We start from the raw sequence: 14,884 nt of genomic DNA on the forward strand, positions 1-14,884 counted from the left end.
ATATATATATATATATATATATATATATATATATATATATATATATATAAACAGGGCATTTTATGTGAGTTTTTTTGATGGAATGGCTGAGGTCTGATATTTAACTTTATCGCTAATATCAGCCGATATGATATACGTTGATAATATTGTGAATCCCTAGTAAATATCATGAGAAATGTATAACTATGTTATAGTGCACAAAATTATGTACCACTCCTTATAAATGTTCAATGTATGCTTTTTGGCTATGCGTGAGCACCTTCTTCATTCATCACCATTTGCCCTGACCACCTGTCCAATGGTTGAGATCGTGGGCTTTCAGGAGGGAGCATGAAGGCGCTAAAGACGCCAAAAGACAAGAAGTTTTTCATCATCCTTTAACCATGTAAACATACTCTGAAAGAGCTTCGAAACAAGACTGATCCATCCGTCAGTTAGCAAATGGCTTTTTAAAGCATTTTCACACAGTAATGCAAAGACTGCTGAATGTTAACGAAGAATGCTGTTGTTGTATAATCTGTAATTCAGCTTCTTGGTTTCAAAATCACAATTATTTTTTTTTTAAAAACTGGAAAGCTGGAGATATAAGAAAAAAAAAAACGAGTAACGAAAAAACCTGCTAGTAGAACTGCCATTTGACATTACTGCTCATCCTTTGTGAATGCTAACAACTGTGACTTTATGTAGAGAGAAAAAGAGGCTAGACAGTGTCAGGATTGGTGTATTTGTTGGTTGCTTGGAGATAGTTCTTTGAAATGTTCCCTTGTGAGTATGTTTTGTTTTTTGTAGCTTTGGATCCTGGGGTTTAGTTTTTTTGTTCTCATCATGTCTGTTTTTTGCCTGAGCCATGTCTCACTCCTCCTCAGTCAGCTTCCCCTGTATTATTCCAGTCTGCCTGCCACTCTCATCTGATCCCAGTGTGTAATTAGTTCAGACGTATCCGATACCCTATCAGCCTAGCTCTTTATATCCAGTCTCTTTCCATCCACCTCAGCAGTGCATTATTGGCCAGGTCTGGGTTTTCCTTGGCGTATTTCTAGTTACTCCTTGTGATCCTCGTTGAGGTTACAATGTAAGCTATGCTGCCACACCATCGTTTGATTTATGTTAAAGTGGTTTAGTTTTTCTTAGAGCTCTTACGACAGTCTGCATTTTGGGTCCAGAATCCTTCTACTGACAGACGGAAAGGGTAGTCAAACATCAGTTGAACTCATAATGCTACAGTATTCTTCATTCCTTTTTACATTTTTATTCAAGAGGATATTTTCTCTGTAGATATCCTATCATTTATGTTTTGCCTGTACTCATTTGATCCTGCTCAGGATCTCAAACAGCTGGTGCCTATCTTAAGTGGAGGAGGTGCACATCTTGGACGGACAACCATACATGCACACATTCCCATCTATGGCCAATTTCAGAGTAGACAATTATCTCAACATGCATATTTTTGGACTTTGGGAGGAAAGATGGAAAAGATATGTGAATTCACAAGGAGAACATGTCAACTCGTGGCAGAAAAGCACCAGTCAAGTTTCAAAAGCAGAACCTTCTTGTTGCATGGAAACAATGCTACCCAATTTTAGAACCATGCAGCAGTTTTGGACACCCTTACAGGTTTTTTTTCTTCTCTTTTCTGAATCGGCAAGAAGATAAAGTTTTTGCAGCTAATGTTGCCTGGGTTCAGCTCCCTAACGTCAATGACTGTATAACAATAATCCAAGCCCCCTATCCTTTTAAAGACATTTATAAAAATTACTTTTTTTACTAACACATTCATTTTCTATTGTTTTAGATAGTTTGCAAATAAATATAGTTTAGATATAAATAAATTCTGGTATAGCACTGAAATCACAGTTTGACACAAGAACTTTGTCCGAGTCTTGCTGGCTCAGCTGCTCAGCTGTCATTCTCCAAAAAAATAATCTATCATTTGAGCTTTATTGTATTTGGTTTGTGAGACTCTTCACAATAAATGTTAATTAAAAAAAATTTAAATTTTTTTTTTTACAATAAATGCAAAGCTTTTCACATGAAAAGTGAAAGCTTATTCAGCAGGCATATTGTTAAAATGAATTTGTTCATTCATAGTCAAGTGGTGCTACAGGTAATGGGCTCAGTCTGGCACTTTGCTTCTATTTAGGCTAAATAGCATTGTGAAACGTATGCCTAATTTATTATTTGTGTAGTTATTTTTGTTAAGTGCTTGTGTGTTTATTGGCAACATTTATTTTTGTCAGGATTTATTGTTTATTGTTAATTTTCAATAGATGATTTTAGAACGTTATAAATCCCAGCAGGATCAAAAATTGAAACTGGTAAAAATTAGCCCAATGCTAAATCTGGTGCAATGCATCAAATGCTTTTACCATCCATCCATCCATCCATTATCTTCCACTTGATCCAAAGTCGAGTCGCGGGGGGCAGCAGCTTGAGCAGGGAGGCCCAGACATCTCTTTCCACAGCCACCTCTTCCAGTTCTTCTGGGAGGACTCCAAGGCGTTCCCATGCTAACAGAGAGACATAGTCTCTCCAGCGTGTCCTGCTTCTTCCCCGAGGTCTCGTCCCAGTTGGATATGCCCGAAACACCTTCTTAGGGAGGTGCCCATGGAGCATCCTTACCAGATGCCCGAAACACCTCAACTGGCTCCTCTGGAAGTGGAAGAGCAGCTACTCTGAGTCTCTCCCAGATAACTGAACTTATCACCCTATGTAGAGTACAGCTACCCTGCGGAGGAAACTAATTTCAACTGCCTGTATCCACAATTGCCTTTTTTCGGTCACTACCCAGAGTTTGTGGCCATAGGAGAAGGTAGGAACATAGACTGATGGGTAAACAGAGTTTCGCATTAGAGCTGTACTCCCTCTTCACCACAGCGGACCAGTACAGATTCCAGAATACTGCAGACACAGCACCAGTCTGTCAATCTCACGCTCCATTCTTCCCTCACTCATGAACAAAACCCTGATATACTCCTCCACTTGAGGCAGAACCTCACTCTCAAACTGAAGAGAGCAACCCACCCTTTTCCTGTTGAGGACCATGGCCTCAGATTTGGAGGTGCTGATTCTCATCCCAGCCGCTTCACAGCGGCCGCATACCACTCCAGTGACAGCTGAAGATCACGGCACGATGATGCCAACAGGACCACATCATCTGCAAAAAGCAGAGATGGAATCCTGAGGCCTCTGAACTGGACTCCCTATGCCCCGGCTGCAAATGTTTTTTACATTTATGTTATAATTGCAAACAATCCTAGTTAAATGAAGGGGAAACCTTTAAAGACTCTGGGCTTTAAAGTCTTAGTTGAATACATATTGGCCTTAAATACCTTTATGTTTAAATTTGACACCCCCAGACAAAGCTTGAAAACTAAAAAATAACGAGCTGTGCAAATATTGAAATTTTCTATTTGTTTATATATATATATATATATATATATATATATATAAATGAAACAAAAACAGCTACGTTATAAAGCAATGTAAAATACTAAAAACAGGAACATGTCTGTTGGTTTATGCCATGAACTTAGAAGATGTTTAAAGTCATTTAAAATTTTATTTAATTAATTTATTCATTTATTTAAAAGAAGCAAAATAAACTAAACAAATTCATCAAAAAGAAAACATGGAATGAAAAGAGTGCAGAGAGAAGAAGAAAAACATTATATCTGCCCCTTATTTAAAAAAAATAATAATAACTTTAAACAATCACTTTAATTAATCATTTTAATATCCACTTTAAAGCTAGGAATAAATAAACATGTTTTCTGTTAGCTGGATTTAATTCTAATTTTAAAACGTATCCAACATTAATAAAACTTACCTCAAGTTGCCTTTTTGGACATGCATGCATATATTTGTACAAATTGTACTTGAGAGGAGATTATTACAGCCTCATATAAAATCAATAATGATGATAATATCGGCACGAGAACGGGATCGGTATCGGATGATATTCAGATTTAGGTATCGGGATCAGATCAGAAGTAAAAAAAATGTGGATCGGTGCATCCCTAGTATCGTTAAAATGATAAGAAGCAGAACACCATACACATAGCTCTTTACAGATCCATGACAATTTCCTGTGAGGTGGAAATAAAATAAGTTTATAATCTACTGCAAAACATACAAGCACATCTCTCAAGCACTCTATGATGCTTTGGCACCTACTTCCACTTGCTCATTTGTTGGTGTTTAACATATTTGGACACACCAAATGCTAAAACAGCTTTAACAAGTATCCTCTCAAGAGCTGACAAAGTAGGACAAGGTGACCACTGAGAACATGGACAAAGAGGAACATAAATGGTTTTAACTTTGTTCTAACTTTGTGTTTTAGAAGTATGGCATCAAACAGAAAAGAGAGTTTGCCTTTCTGTGATTTCAGATGCTCCATTAGCTGATCATTTTAACTTTGCTTGCTAATTAGAAGTGACTTCTTTATGGCTTTATAGAAGTAGTGTCCCCTCCTTGTGGCTTTCTAAAAGTTTCACTCTAAAAACATCAATGGCAACCAGACTCTCTGCCACTCAGACTAATTTATTTCTTCCTAAATGACCGTTTAGCACCTATTAACACAAGATCCTCATCTGTAATGACTACTCGATAATCATTTTCCCACTCATTCCACTTAGGCTTAGCAAGGTTAAGTAATGCCCTAAACCTCTAACTAAAGTTGAATAGGCCATAGACAGATATTATGGATAATTATAGTAGCAATACATCCAACCTGGCCCAGAGGGTCTCCTTATTCTGCTCATCATCCATCAACTGTTTTTCCTCTCATCACTCTGATGATGTGGCTTCTTTGTTTTTAATCCTCTGGTTATAACAACTTGACTCTTAGCAGCCACATGTATCTTGACTTGTGCAAATTATCATTTAGATAGACAACAGAGAATGTTACACAAGGTTGTTTTTTTTTTATTTAATGTATCTGTTACCACTATGGATATTAACTGCAGCAGCTCATTGTTCAGTACTGTGGTCTTGTAGTACTCAAGCTGCCGGTTCGAGTCCAGGTTGCGTCAGAAAGAGCATATGGCATTAAACAATTGCCAAATGTCTCAAGAGCATTTGCTTGCTGTGGCGACGCACACAGAGGGAGCAGCTGAAAGAAGAACAGCAGAAAATGTTAACCTGGAAAGTGAAGTCAACTTTTTCCCAATGTGTTAGTCACAACAGATTGCTTTTATCCAAATAAATGAGTATAGATATCTTTAAATTAATTTCTATAATGAAACATATTTTTTATTTGATATTTTCTTTAGCTGCATCTTAACTGTTTTACTTTAAAAAGTTTGTATTTTCATTAAAAATGGTTATTGAATTAAAGTAAAAAGAAACCGTCATAATTTAAATAATTGTAAGCAACATCAGTTTAGATACATATGAAATAATTTCATTATCAGCCTGATTGTATTTATATTAAAGTTGTGACTCAGTGAAAACAACTCGTGTTTAATTTCTTTTTTCAGCTTTGAACCTAGTGTTTTTAAGTCATCACACACATTCTGATTCTGAACTGACACAAACTCAGAGTTACTTTTTTCAGAAAAATAGTCTCCATGGTCAAGTGTTACTTTTTTAGTATGTTTATACAAGAAATAATAATTGAAGTGATGAAAGGTTTTCAAACTTATCAATTAAATGAATTTAAATTATTAAGCCACACAAATTACTTTCTATTTTATCGATGCCACTACTTTCTGTCTTTATTTATTATCTTTGTCCATCCTTGACACGTTCCAGAAGTGATAAATGACAATGTTTTGGGTTGGAAATGATCACAGAAGAGCTAATAACGATGGCAATAAATCAGCTTTAAATAATGAATAAAAGCTTAACAATTTATCAGTTCATTTTCAGTTTATACATAATTTCCCATTTTAACTTTTAACCATTATCGCCTCTTTATTTTAATATTTATATTTTTAAACCTCACTTCTTTAAAAAAATCTCAAACTTTTAATGTTTTTCATGATTTCTAATTAAAAAAAGCTGGTCTTCAGCTCCATATAAAATAGTGCTGGCAATATGTACTAATAATTCAATAAATTCCACCTGCTTGCCACTGTCATGTTTTTGTGTAATTAATACAGAAACTTTATTGGTCTTCAAGATTTTTCCTCGCTCAGTACTTTATTTCATTATGTGCCAGCTAGGGGGAAGCTGAGGTGAATCTAAGCTTTACTTTTCAGATGGTTAGTCAGTTACCATGGATCCATTAAATAAGGCAAACAGCATCTCTGTGACTAACTGCTGGTTTAAAATTAGTTGTAGGATTGTCCCTGATAAGACTTTTCCCTTATGTGTATTGGTGTTAGCTCCATGATGCAATGTGTGCCCAGAGAGCACACTGCCTTTTGCTTACTGACAGCAGGACTAGATCTCAGCCTCCCACAACCACCAACCTGACAAAGCAAACACAGAAGATGAATAAATGGATATTTAAGAAAAAATCAGCATTGTAAGTATGAAGTCACATTGCCAAACAATAATAAAAATGCATTAGGTCAGATCGTAACCGTGGAGCATCCTCACAGTTATAGCTCAGCTATAAGTGCACAGACGTGAAAGGGGGATAAATCTTCCCAAGCAGTGTTGGGTAAGATATGCACTCATGCCACAATGAGATAATAATCTCTGACTGATCTAAACATAAAAATAGGGTTTAAAGAATCACTTTTACATATGTTTTGTTGGGCTTGCCCTGAAGATTTTTCTTCTGTTGCTCATGCAGTGGTGCATTGTACAAGATGAGTAACATACTCAGGTTAAATTTTACCATGCGTGCTTTTATAAAACATCACAATTACTTATTGCAGTACTTTCATTTCACAGCTATATAAAACAAAATTGTATTCTTTAAATAATTCAGAGATCTGCAAGGTTAAAATCAGCTGAAGGGAATAACAGTGATTTGTATTGAAGAGCAACATTGTACACTTTGTGAACTAGGTGTACTTTGATTACCAATATTTTTGCAGACTATACCATTTAAGTGATCGCCAACAAATAAATTATGCTTATACATTCACATTTAAATAATAAAAGTAGTAAATAGAAGGCATAGCCTTCTTTGAAGAATTATATAGGGCCTAGTGCCTTTTATGAAAAATATAATCTACATCTTGTCACCACATCCACACATTTTTAGAGATACTAAAAATCTGAGTATGTGGCAAAAGCATTATTGCTCCACTTTTGGCAATAAAAATCACATAAAAAAATCACTGATTAACTACTACAATATGATCACAAACTGAAAAAGATATCTGCCCACAACACATTTTTTTATTACATTACTGGTAAGGGTTAAAAAGGAAGTATGTGTCCTTTTTTTGCGAAAGCAAAAAAAAAAAAAAAAAACCCCACTGATTTTGGACATTCTGTTAAAATTCAAAACTCTTCTTATTAATGTGAATGCAATTGCAAAACATTTTCAAATCATGGTAAGACATGCAAAATGTCCTTGGTTACATTTTAGAACAGCGTAGTATTTTACCCAAAAAGTTATTCTGGAGTTGTTGTTTTTTTGGCTGCTCCCTTCTGCAGAGGTCACCACAGCGTGAATATGCACTGACCACCGAGCTGCCACAGAAAATAACTTTAGAATAAATAGAAATTTGAATAAATTAGCAATTGCACTTCTGACTTTCAAAAGTAGAAAAAAAAAAAACTTTTGTTAGTTTTCCATAAACACCATACTTTTCTGTTCTGTATAAATTGCCTGCTACAGTATATAGGAGAGGTACATATTTACATCATTATGCATCTTCACCCTCATCACCATAAAACCTGTGCGAGCTAGAAAGTGAAAGCCATTGTAAAAACAGCAGTCTCCTTCAATACATGCAAATAGAAACAGCAAATTGGCTGTAAACATGACTTGTATAAAATCCCACATAACAACATAAAACCCCTTTACAAATGATTTTCCACTTTCAGTTACTTGTTAATACTTTTTGAGGTCATTGACTTTCCATCCATGCATTCAAGCATTTTCTTGACCTGCTTTTCCTTTCCAGGTCAAAGGAAGGTTGGTCCAGCAGAGAAACGGGCTTCATGGGTCACATGGAGACAAATGACCATCACCTAGAGATGTGACAATTAACCCAACACATGTTTTTGGTCTGTGGAAGGAACCAGCGTGCCTGAAGAAAGGTTGCTGCTGATTATCCATGCTGCAGATTTCTTACTTTAAGCTGCTATATTCATACCCATCTGCTCACAACAGACTCATGTTCAGGCTGCTGTTTAATGCACCATATTACATTATTATTATTGTTTAGCATTTATCTTACATCCTTGTATACTGTTTCTTTTTTATAGTTTATATTTTGGCTATTTTGGGGTGTAACTGAGACCTTGAATTTTGTTCCACCTCATGTACCACATGTGATGTGAATGACAAAAAGTCACCTTGAACCTTGAAAACCCACATGTGCACAGGGAGAACATGCACACTCCACTCAGAGAAGCTGGGAGTCGATCATGCGACCTTCTCATTTAGAGGCAACAGCTCTAACCACTGCACCATGTTCATGTCTTCTGTATTTTTATTTAACAAATAGTGATGTTGAGTAGAAGGGATGTTATGAACATTAGTTTTTATATATATATATATATATATATATATATATATATATATATATATATTACATTTATTACATAGCTAACATGAACAGTTGGACCCCTGAGTCTAATCTTTTCTTAATTTTTTTTGTTACTAAACAATAATAACAAAAAGACATACAAAAACTGGCAATGTCAATTTCATATTTAACTAATATATTTCAGCTAACATATTATAACTAGACCTCCTTATCAATAACAACTTTTTTATATCTAAGAATATAAGATACAAGTATAACTTCGGTATTATTAACATCAGAATATATAGACAATTGAACAGGGAAAAACAAAAAACAGAAAAAAGAAACTTAAGGAAATCACTTTAACTTAATATTTTAAAATCAAAAATTTATCTAAAACCTGGGGTTTATAACAACTTAAACTCTGATATGATAGAGAAAAGTTTGATATGAAAATTAGAAAATAAAAGAGTTTGTGGAAGCTAGTAAATGATGTTAAATGTAGCACATTTATTAAAAAAAGCAAATTTTTTAAATCACCATACATATTTCTGATTGAGTTAAGAAAAAAAAAGTACGATAAAAACAAGGTCACATGTTTGTATTCATCTTAGTATGCTCATGTAAAATGAAAAAAGTTACTTTTGCTAGTGGGTATTTAATACTTTTCTTTAGAAGCTGATAATGTGTTGCCTCTGCAGATTTAGTATTAAGCAGCTTTGCCCTGTTGAATGTGAGGAAGCTTTGTCAACAGAAGATATTAGCTGTTTTTTTTTTCCTGCAACCCTTTCCTTGCTGTGTGGTCTTTTTTCGGTTGTTGTCAATGAAACAGATTTAAAAATTCTGCCATCTTCCAAAATCTGTTTAAACGTCTTTAGATTGTGAAGCTCCGGGATGAAATGTTTCTTTTGCATGTCGTTCACCAAATCAAAAAGAAGATTTTGTTAGTGCTGAATGGTAAACAGATTGCTGTTGGCTTAGAAAAATACCAAACTCTGCACATCTGCTCGTTTAATTTTACACTCCAAACAGTTAATAATGCCTGCTGAGTTCTCCTGGAGAAAACATGCAAAACATCTTAAATACCCTCAAGAGGTTGAACGTGTGCCGTGCACACTGTCAACAGCACAATTTAAATTAGTTTCATGTCTCGCAGACTGACCTTTTGTTTGTTTTACCCCCAGAAACATTAGAAACAACAGGGTTCAAACATCATGTAGACTTGGTTAGAGTAAAAAAAATCTATTTTGAGGTTGTCCTCTTGTTTACAGCTTAACACACCAACTTTTACCCACAACTCTTTATTTCAGTTGCCATTGCTAAAATATTGAGCACGCATCAGGATATCTGATTATGTTGTGACTTAAGAATCCTGTTGCAAAAATGAGGTATCACAGCACCCCCGAGTACTAATTTGTACCAACCGCTGGGCTCATTGTGTTTCTTTGTGAATGTGAGCCTGTGATTTTCCTTCTGACAGACTCAGTACACACAGATACACACTGATGACACTCAGTGGATGTCTGTGAGGTCGTTTAGGCCGATAAACATCCATTTATGACTTGGAATTTATTGTCTTGGATTATTATGAACATGGGCTGAGGTAGATCAGGAAAATAAGGGGCCCTGCCCTAAAAATATTTTTGTAAATCATACCAGAAAAAAGGACTAAAAACTGTGAAAAATACAGATGAAAACAAAATAAAAACACCAAAACCACAGCTCTAACCATAGCATCTTCACAGGAATGAAGGGTAATCGATAAATATGTATAAGCCAATTCATAATGACTATTAAAATGTAGTGTGCTAGCTTTTCTTTTTCTTTTTTTTTTTTTTTTTTACTTTGGGCTGCGTTATTCTTTCATGTAAGTGAAATAGCATAAAAGACGTGTTCTTATAATGTATATAACCTGGGCTCAAATCTGCAGCCTGGGAATTACAAGATCACAACGCTGATCATCCAGTCCCTAGTTAAGGTTCGCAGTGTTAATTCAAAAGCTCAGTTTTAGGTTGAAATATCCAACGTTATCAAGGTCAAGGTTCTTTGTTGTCATTCGCATCACATGTGGTACATGTGGTGCAACAAAATTGTGCACACAAGGTCCCAGTTACATCCAACAAAAGTATAAATTGTAAAGGAAAAACAGTAACAAGATCTGAGATATGAACTAAAAAATATGCTAAACTAAGAATACTTTAAGCACAAACAGTACAAAAACAGTAACATGACACCAACAGCAGCACGAACATGAGTCTGTGTGAGCAGATGAGTACGAATGAACACAGCAGTATGAAATAAATCAGAATGAGATCAGCTGCATGGATAGTCAGCAGCACACATCAACAATCAATTGGCATTACACTGATTTTATTTTATTTTTTTCACAGTGATAACCTGATCAAGAAAGCTCATCAGAGACTCTACTTCCTCAGGTGGCTGAGGTGAGCTGGTCTGGGAAGCTCAGTCCTCACCTCCTTCTACAGGTGTGCAGTGGAGAGCATCCTGTGCTGCAGCATCAACGTGTGGCATGGAGGCTGCACAGCTGCAGAAAGAAAAGCTTTGCAGAGAGTAGTGAAGGCTGCACAGAAGTCTGTTGGAGTCAGTCTCCCCACCATCACAGACATCTACACCTCCAGATGCAGGAAGAGGGCCACATGCATCATGAAGGACCCCACTCATCCAGCATACACACTTTTTGCCCCACTCCCCTTGGGAAGGAGGTTGAGGAGCATTAAGTGTAGAACCACTAGACTGAGGAACAGCATCTGTCCTGAAGCTGTTAGACTCATGAATCCCTAATCAGGGCTGGTGGTGTTGCTGCCCCAGCTGAGGTTGTCCTTCAGGTGCACACACAAGAGACCACTTCCACCGCATATCTTCCTATATTTGGGGGATTGTTTATTTCGTCTGAAATCCACAACCATCTCCTATGGACGCACATACACAGTCTTAGTTTCAGTAAAGTTTTCATATTAATCTATTACATGTAAACTTGCAACGGCAACCTTAAATTAATCAAGTTGCAATTTTGGCACAATTTCTGTTTGAAACGTCACTAAAAAACTTCCTTCAGGTCGAATTGATCCTCTTTGAAAGTTTGTAATTAAACCTTATATAAATTGGAGATGTACAATTTTACAAGCTTCCTCATACCCCATTCACACACAATTGTTCATAAATGAATTACCCACATAGTGCGGTCATGGTCTGATTCAAGCAATTTGCTTTTTTTTTTTTTAGAGGCCTCAGAACTCTTCAGTGATTGGGTCAGTGCCACACTCACATTTTGTCCTCTGCTTTGCACTTTGCTCCAGTTCAATCAGCGCCTGTTGACTTCATGGACCAGTGGATTGGGTTCCTGTGGAGGAAATTGAATGTGAACATTGCGGCAGTAATTTAGAAATGAGTCGTGGTGCCTCAATCAAATCAGAAAATTCAAAAGCAGCAGGGATGAGAATCATAGCATTTAGCATACCATTATCATAATGATACCTATGGCTTGTGGGGTAGTATTTTTAAATGAGGTAGAAAAATGTTCTCGTAACAGATCAACCTCAGGTTCATCTGTTCTGTCTTCATGCTTCTATTAACATTTATTTTCAGTGTTTCTCATAAGCATTTTAGTATTTGTGTATACAAGGAGGTTTTTCATCTTCCTCAGATTATCTGGATTTTAAAATAGGATGCTTAGTACGTTTGTTACAGAGAATAAAGGCTGAAAACAGTCATGACTCAGAATCAACCATGAGGTTACACAATCAAAAGCCCCAAAGAGATGAAGGCTGCTTACAGAGTCAAATGTCAATTTTATGTGAAATTGTTACTCTGGCTGAGCATTTTTATAAGAAAAGTACCGGTAGTTCAAGGTTCAATGTTTAAGACTCAAGGTGAGTTTATTGTCACTTGCATCACATGTGGTAAATGAGGTGTAACGGAATTGTGTACGCAAGGTCCCAGTTACACCCAATAATAGCAAAATTATAAAGTATAAAAATAAATTGTATACAAGAATCTAAGAAATATGCAAAACAAAAATAATGTAATATAATACAGTGCATTAAACAGCAGCCTGAACAGTATTGAGGCTGCTGTTGTTTTGTTAGTTGATCTCCTGTAAAATACTTGTTTTGGAAAACGTTTAAATTTTGTCAAACATCGGCATAAGAAGAAAGGGTTATTTGTAATTTCATTTAATAAAAATAGTCAAAAATGAAATAAATATTCCACAAAGTAGTTAAATAGTTCAAAGGTTTTCATATTGTTAAAAAAAAGTGCAATTTTAGATTGTTTTGTCATTAACCCATGTCTAAAATGTTATAAGGTTAAGTGTTAAAATGTTGCAATACGACATTGCAAATAATTCAAGTGTATAATTTACCTTCAAGATTCAGGGAGTCCTGAGAAATCACTGAATACAAGGAACCAGTCTGAAGTCTGTACCCAGTAGAGATGTGTATTTGTCATTAAATCAGCTTTAAACAAAGACCAAACTCCTTTCTGTTGATAAAATCACAACTTTTAGGAACACTTCTTTACCAGTAACAACGTTTCTCACATTTAGACATGGAAAATAAAATGTATCCAGTTAAACATGAAGACTGTTTTGCTTTAAGAACTTGCATCATGTGTTTTGTTTTTTGCTTTTTTTTTTGTAAATTTTACATAATTTTGGGATATTTTTGTTGTTATATGAGGAGGTTAAGAGAAGGTTTATTAGAATACAGAGTAACATATTGCCTTTTGTGCTGTTTCATCAATTTATCCATCTTCTCCAGGAATGCCTGGGGGATCGCAAAGCATTTCCAGACCAGAGAGTATACACAACCACTCCAGCAAGTTCTGGGCCTGTTGACTTCATGGACCAATCATGAAGCAGAGGTCTCCTACCAGTAGAACATTCTAGAAAATTCTGTAAAGGTAAAAAGGCGTCCTCAGACCACCTCAGTAGACTCCTTTCGATGTAGAGGATCTTATTCTGAGCTCACCCTGAACAATTAAGCTCCTCACCTTATTTCCTCATGAGGTGATTGGAACGGACCAGTAGATCGAGAAGAGCTGAGTCCATAATCAAACATGGGAGGAAACAAAAGGCCCCAAAGTGATCTGGATTGGCAACCATGTCCCTATTTAAATAAGAAATATAATTTGCTTTTTATGTATATTATTCTTGTCCGACATTCATAATAAACTTCTCCTCACAGTCTACATAGTTATTCCAAATAAATGTGGACGTGTGAACAAGTCCATATGTGATCATGTTTTCCGTTTAATAAACCCAACAAATTTCCATGTCACTTATTTTGGTCTCTGCAGTCGATGTGTAGCAATAAAAACATAATAAAACGGGTATTTGTTTGTGGAGACGTTGTCCATAAACCTTAATTACTTAAAAATACAAATAAAAGTATAATCACAATGTTTGATTTGAAACCTCAATGAATAAAAATCTTTTGAAAATATCCGTTTACACAAAATAACTACAAATAGTTTTCGAGCCCAATCTTGCACCACGCAGGGGGCTTTGATATCAAATCTCTGTTTGCTAATGCCTGAATTGGATTTGCAACAGGAAGCCCTGAAGTTGAAGCAATGGATTTAAAAAGACCAGTTTTGAGGTTGCGTGTCAGCAGCACGTTTAAGCTAAGCCACTTACTGTATTAGAGCGAGTCATTGTCATGTTTTGCTTGGTTCTGTTTGAGAAACCATCATTGCACGCTCGCTGTTGTCTTCCCCAAAGAAATGGAAGGAATTAAAAAAAAATAAAAATACATAAAAACTAAAAAGGAAAAGCATATAAAAACAAGAGAACAAAAAACAGATAAACCTTTAATTTCAGGGCAACGTGGTGAAACCAGGTGGCAAAAAGCTGATTTTTTTTTTTTTTTTAATAAATGTTCTTTATTTTTACAGATTGCGGAATAAATAATTTTTTTTTTTTTTTAAACAGCTGAACATATTTCAGCATCATTATAGTTTTCCCAAGGTCACTCTTTTGCTACTTTCCCAACTGAACTGCTTCTTACAAATGAATAAACCTTAAATAGAGACTCAAAGTTCTTCTAGTTTTGTGAATTACTTAGAATATACAATGAAAAGAGTTTTTCTTCTCAATTAAATAATAATTTATTTATGTAATTATTAATTAGTTCTTATTTTAATTATACCATATAATTAATGGCAATATTGGAAATGGAACCAATTGCATGGTCCTTATTGGTATGTTTTACAGTAGAATAGCTATCAAGATAACAGCTGTAACAAAATCAACATCTGTAACATAT

Source organism: Nematolebias whitei, chromosome 10, assembly GCF_014905685.2.
Source record: "Nematolebias whitei isolate Nwh7 chromosome 10, NemWhi1, whole genome shotgun sequence".
In the NCBI taxonomy this organism is placed as follows: Eukaryota; Metazoa; Chordata; class Actinopteri; order Cyprinodontiformes; family Rivulidae; genus Nematolebias; species Nematolebias whitei.